General features: G+C 40.2%; 1 long non-coding RNA gene across 2 annotated transcripts; it reads right to left on the reverse strand.

Moving 5' to 3' along the window:
* On the reverse strand, positions 2,056-4,401 carry LOC110432984. Of its 2 annotated transcripts, none has more exons than XR_002450326.1 (2): positions 3,515-4,401; positions 2,056-2,486 (listed from the first exon to the last, which is right to left on the reverse strand). It is a non-coding gene; the product is annotated as an uncharacterized LOC110432984 (long non-coding RNA). The 2 variants fall into 2 exon arrangements; XR_002450325.1 differs by having other exon boundaries at positions 2,056-2,930.

Genomic DNA, 6,013 nt, shown 5'->3' on the forward strand with positions numbered 1-6,013 from the left:
TTAAAGGGTCCTGCAACGTGGCGGATCCTTTAACACCAGTTGGTATTACCAACCGGTGTTAAAGAGGGGGGCTTTAGCCCCGGTTCCCCGAACCGGGATTAAAGGGTGGGCTTTTAGTCCCGAAAGGGCAGCACCGGCTCGGGAACCGGAGCAACAGGCCATTCCCGACCGGTGCTAATGCCCTAACGTCCTGCAGTGAAGCTAAACACCGTATAAGTGAGCGGTGCAGTGTGTACTAGCTAGTGCGTGTGATCTTGTGAGCTGGACCAACATTATATCTACCTCTAATGTAATACTCTTGTTCACCTAAAACAATATATATTAACTATTAACTACTGGTTTAGTTTGGTACGTCACTCCACCATGCTTACCCTATCCAGTGCAATCTAGTGCGCGATGTGATGAGTGAGAACGACGATTCCCCAAGCGACATGTATTGGTCGATCGCCACGACTGCCCTCCAATAGTGCTAGAGCTACTGCTACTGCTAGCGGCTAGGTCTACTCCCATCCTTTGATCATTTGCATTGGTACCACGTGTGTCATGATTCAATAATAATAATGTTTACTGGTCCACCATCATTATTATTAATTTAACGGATTTCTTTTGTATAATTAATAATCTGAGTCAGTGAACTTGGATTAGTTGGCCAACAACCTAGACCAACCATGGATCCCGGTTTTGACGTTTAGCTTATATTACTATACATTGTTCTAGATGTTTCATGAGTGCAGGTGCTTCCATCTCTAATGGAGTCTGGAGGGCACTTATCCTCAAAGCAAGTGGTGAATCTAGGTTATTTGCTTAGGGCTTGTTCAGTCAGCACCAATCAGAGGAGACATGTAGAGGATTAAAGGGGATCGCTCTTGGATTGAAGATTAACCAAACAAATGCTTATATAATTTAGCTTTATAAACATAGTATGTTAATATATACTAACATAGAAGAAGAATTTGTTGATCTTAAAGAGGAAACTAGAGATCTTGTTGCGAAGAGCGTTAGTCTCTTATCCATGGGGAAGAACTTGATGAGAAACGAACTGGAACACTTTTCCCAAGTGTTCACAGATTCACGGTTCGAGTAGAACCATTGCTTCACCTTTCCAAGTAAGAAGAATGAGAATAGACGGAGCCTGATGGCCCCTTGAGTTACTCCTCTGATGGTGAAGGTTACACATATCTTTAGAAAAGTGTTGGAGGTGCGCATTGGCATCCTCATGAGCTTTTCCACAAAAGGGGCTAGCTTGTACCATTATGACTAGCGTCAAATTGAGTTTGAAGTTCACATATACATTAATGATGGTATGACCTATGGCCACACTAGCAACAGAGGGAGCGAAGAATTCATGAATGGTCTTATTGGCCATGGTAGTGTTGGACGGTGGTAAGCTTCACAAAAAGGTAGCATCAATTGTCAACGAGGTTTTCATTGAGGAGAGGGATGGGACGAGATCGGACCCTTCTCAAGAAAGCCTCAAGATCTTCTTAGAAGTTTTTAGGCAAGTCAAAAGTAGTCATGCACTGCTCTGTTGCATAGAAGCATGAACATAGCATAGAAAAGCCCGCTAAGAATGGTCAATTGTATGATACTTTAATTACAGAAATCTATTGATCAATATCTTAAACCAATTGCTTTCCTTGGCAACAGTGCCAATGCTTATCGTTTTATGTTATATTGGATAATTCCACAAGCACATAGAACATATCGATGCAGCACTTCGCTCAGGAGTACACCAAGGTCGTTTTTATATTCACTACAAGAATCCTGTGATTTTTTGACTTACTATTTATGTCATTACATATGAAAATAATGTCACAACATAAGAGTTGTGACAATTAGTTGACAAAAAACTATATGTCAAAAAATCACTGTCATAAACGGATCATATGACATCTGTATATTCTTTGTCATAAGGTATGACATTGGTTATTTGTCATAATATCTGAGACCTTGCCACATGGCAAAATGCCACGTAAGATGAATAGCTGACGTGGCGATGACATGGCATAGAAAAATAAATGTCATAACATCACAGAATTCAGCCAATACAGCCCATACATCACAGAAATAGCCCATACATCACATAATATTATCTCCAAATCACCAGTCTTATAATTCAAGAATCTGCTGCTCGAACACAGCAAGACATTATAATAATTTCACTCTAAAGTCTTACAAATCAAGAAACTGTTGTCTCAAATTTGCATAATAGTAGCAACACAATAGCGTAACAGTGACAACAACAGCTCATAACAGCGGCAACACAACAGTCCAGCTGATCCCATCTGAGCAGCTTGCAGTTCACTCTAAAGATCATTCACACGAGTAGTCATTTTAGCAACCTTGGTATTTTTCTTCTTTGTTGTGAGCTGCATACCACCATTCTGAAGAAATGTTGAATTCGGCACAACATGAGCTACAGCCTCAAGTGGCGTCTTTGGAGCTTATCCTTCTATTTGTTGATCAAGATATGCCTCCATGTTAGCCTAGCAACAATAACACCAAAAAAATTAAGATATGTGCAAACATGTTTATTTTCTGTTTGGTATAAAGATCTGTCCAAACAATGGAGTTTCTCACCATAGCAAGAAATAAGTAAAAATACAGTAGTATAATAGTTTTCTATGATGCATTCTACAGAGAGGAAACAAGCATAACACATACATGACTTAAGCACTTGGGAACAGACTATGCACTACTTCACATAACACAGGTTCAAGGACAAATCAAATTTTTATTTTGAGCACCAAATCATTGTTAAGAAAATTAATCCATCAAGCTTATTCAAACAGGGTGTAATAAAAACAATTAATTCCAAGGCTTAAGTTGCTCTATAGAGCAGTCAATAGTGATTTGCCACTCATAATTCCAAGGCTTAAGTTGCTCTATAGAGCAGTCAATAGTGATTGGGCACTCAGTTGCTCCTGGACCTGCAAGCATGGAAGCAAACCATGGACTTACTGATATGCTTAAGGTAATTTTAAAGGATCCATAGAAGCAATCAGCTAATAATCAGTTTACAACATAATTAGTTATTAATAAATACCCAGTTTAAAACTTTAAACTAACGCATTATAAACTTTACACTACTAGGTTCAAAACTTTAACTCAGGATCTATAAACTTTCAACTGAAATTACAAACTTTATCTTCTAGGTGCTGACCTGTGCATGAGCCGGAGTAGAACCAGTTTCACATAAGCAATTAGGAAACTTATCTCTAGGCCAGTTGTAGGGACAGTAGCAATTATATTAACAACTAAACTATTTATTATTAATATAACAAGGATTACTTAATGTTTGTTCTATATATTAGATTACACCCAATTATAGTATGGTGTACAAGTAAACATTGTCATTATTACGTAATAACCTGACTACATTGTATAGAGCTACAAACTATTAGCTCGCACCAAGCAGATATTTGTGGGTTCACCTCTTCCCCGAGAAGCTAGAAGCACCTATCTGACAACCCAAAAATTGCTGATATAAAAAATTCAACTCTTGAGAACTCACATCCATCAGACAAATCTAGTGGTATATGGGGGCAAGCTAACAGACGGACGCACATTCCACTGTGAGTGTGAGAAGAGATTTCCAGTTAAAAAGTTTGAGATCTGAAATGTGCAAAATATTTGTCAGAACAAATGAAAATCTAGAGTTCACTATGAACGCTGAATTAAGCCCCTACAGAAATAATCGATACACTTCTGCCTCATCGAGAAGCCATTTGTCTCATCTCTCGTAGTGCTCATCCATAAGGCACCCACGCAAAAACTTGAACTCACCTGTCCTAGCTTATAATCCTGTTCCTCACCACTAGATCTATCCTATACCGTTAATGCAACTGAGATGAACGCCGCCCCTTCAACTCCACGGCACCTGCTGAATCAGAATCGAGGCAAAGAGGGATGGATGGATGGACTCATGGATTGGGGGCACACAACGTGCAGGAGGGGTGATGCGTACCTGGCCATTGCCGATGAGTTCAAGACTGATGCAGTGTAAACCTCATCGTGAACAGGTAAGCAGCTGTGGCATCCGCCATGGCAGATTCGGAGGAGGTGGTGCCGCCAGATCTGGAGGAAGGCGAGTCTATGCTTCTCATCGCGAGTGGGAGCCCGGCTGTGGATGTGCACCGTGGAGGCCAACGAGCTCTGCTCTATTTCGTCACCACCGATTCGTGGATGCAGCGGAGCGGAGGTGCGGCGGTGGGATGGGTGGATGCGGCGGATGCGGCCGTGCGGAGGAGCTGTGTGGATTGTGGCGCTATGGCGGCGGCGGCGTGGACTGCGTGTTGAGGCGCTGCGTCGTGCCCTATGTTTCGAAGGAGGGAGGGGAGAAGAGGACAAGTCTGGGAGGAGAGTGTGGCGTGGACCGATGGGGGAGAAGAGGATAAGTCTGGGAGGGGAAATTTTTAGGCTGGAGGGTTTTTGGGCCCATCTGTTGGTGATAGTTGGCTGGGCGGGATGGAGTGTTGGGGCCCACGTGTCGCTGGCACAGTCCTTGGCGGGAGGGGTGTTCAAGTAGTGAATTTTTGGTCTGGCGTGTGGGCCCCTAATGTCAGTGGTACAATAGTTGTATTACGATTTTGGAATACATTTTTAGGGTAGCAAATGATTTCAAATTGAAATTTGGTAAGAAATAAAGTTGTTGCAGTCATCGAGATCTACCATCTTTATACTTTTTATTTTCTCAATTGAGATTGTTTGGAGACTACAAATTTTGAAATTCATAATTTTCAAACTTGAAACCAAATTTTGGGGTACTAAATTATTTCAAACAAAAAGTTTTGGATACAAAGATTGATCGGCTCATTCATTTCTACAATTGTTATTTAGGACTTTTGTGCATCCGAGAAAGTGAAGGTAACTTTGTTCTCAAATTCTACTCATCCCTCTCATACTCTCATCAACTATGATATGGATGAGTATAATTTAGAACAAAGTTCTCACCACTTTGTCGGATGCACAAAAGTCCTAAATAACAATGATAGATATGCCAACATGGACAATAGTATTGTAAATACTTCTAAAAATATTTTTTGACACCCAACCTATGTCAATTTTTTTTGACATTTATAAATTAGGCCTCATGACATAGTGAATATTGTCATATTATGGAATTAGAATAGTTCTATGACATTTATTATGACATCCAGCTTTTTTATGTCACTAGATCAAAATGCCTATTACAGAATGTCATAATCTGGATGATATAATGACATCACAGTCTATTGTCATACTAAATATGTCAAAAAATCATGCATTTCTTGTAGTGATTCTACCACTAGGACAGCAAATGGCTAAGATGATTGATGAGTAGGATTTATATGACTAAAGCTCAAACAATCGTTTGATTCTAGATGGGGATAAAAGGACAATGGTGCATGTTGCTTAAGGCTAAGGTAAGGTACAAGGAAGAGACTCAAGGTAGAAGGTGTAGCTAGTGGGAGAACAAGGAGTGAGTACAAGAGTCCTAGTTTACTTCTACTACTACTAAGAACAACTTAGGTAAACTAAGAAATAGAGGGGTTCGGTAGCACTTCGGGGCACAGCCCAAATGCCAATTGTGGTTGATGAAGTAGTACTATAAAGAGCCCTACGCTTTAAGAACTAGACCGAACATGATGGAATACATAGGATGGACATGGTTGTCACCACCTGCCAACTACCACAAACAATTTGTGGGTCTAGCCATAAACACAAACAAGCTATAGCCTAAGCACCATACTTAATTTATAAACTCGCTACTCTGGTCTGAGGTCCAGTGAAATGAGACCAGAGCACTCTATAAGGGTGGTGAAACCTATGCAAGAAGTAACCACAATAAACAAGGTAGTTAACTCTAATGCTAAGATTATAACAAAGCTTCAAGCGTACTACTAAAGCAAGCACACGATTGAATGAAGTACTTAAGTAAAGTAGAAATATATATTTAAATAAGAAAAGTATTACAAAAGAGGAAAGGTACAAGAGCTATACCAGACTCTCTACTAGCATAACTACTAGAGAG

This window comes from Sorghum bicolor, chromosome 2 (assembly GCF_000003195.3).
Source record: "Sorghum bicolor cultivar BTx623 chromosome 2, Sorghum_bicolor_NCBIv3, whole genome shotgun sequence".
In the NCBI taxonomy this organism is placed as follows: Eukaryota; Viridiplantae; Streptophyta; class Magnoliopsida; order Poales; family Poaceae; genus Sorghum; species Sorghum bicolor.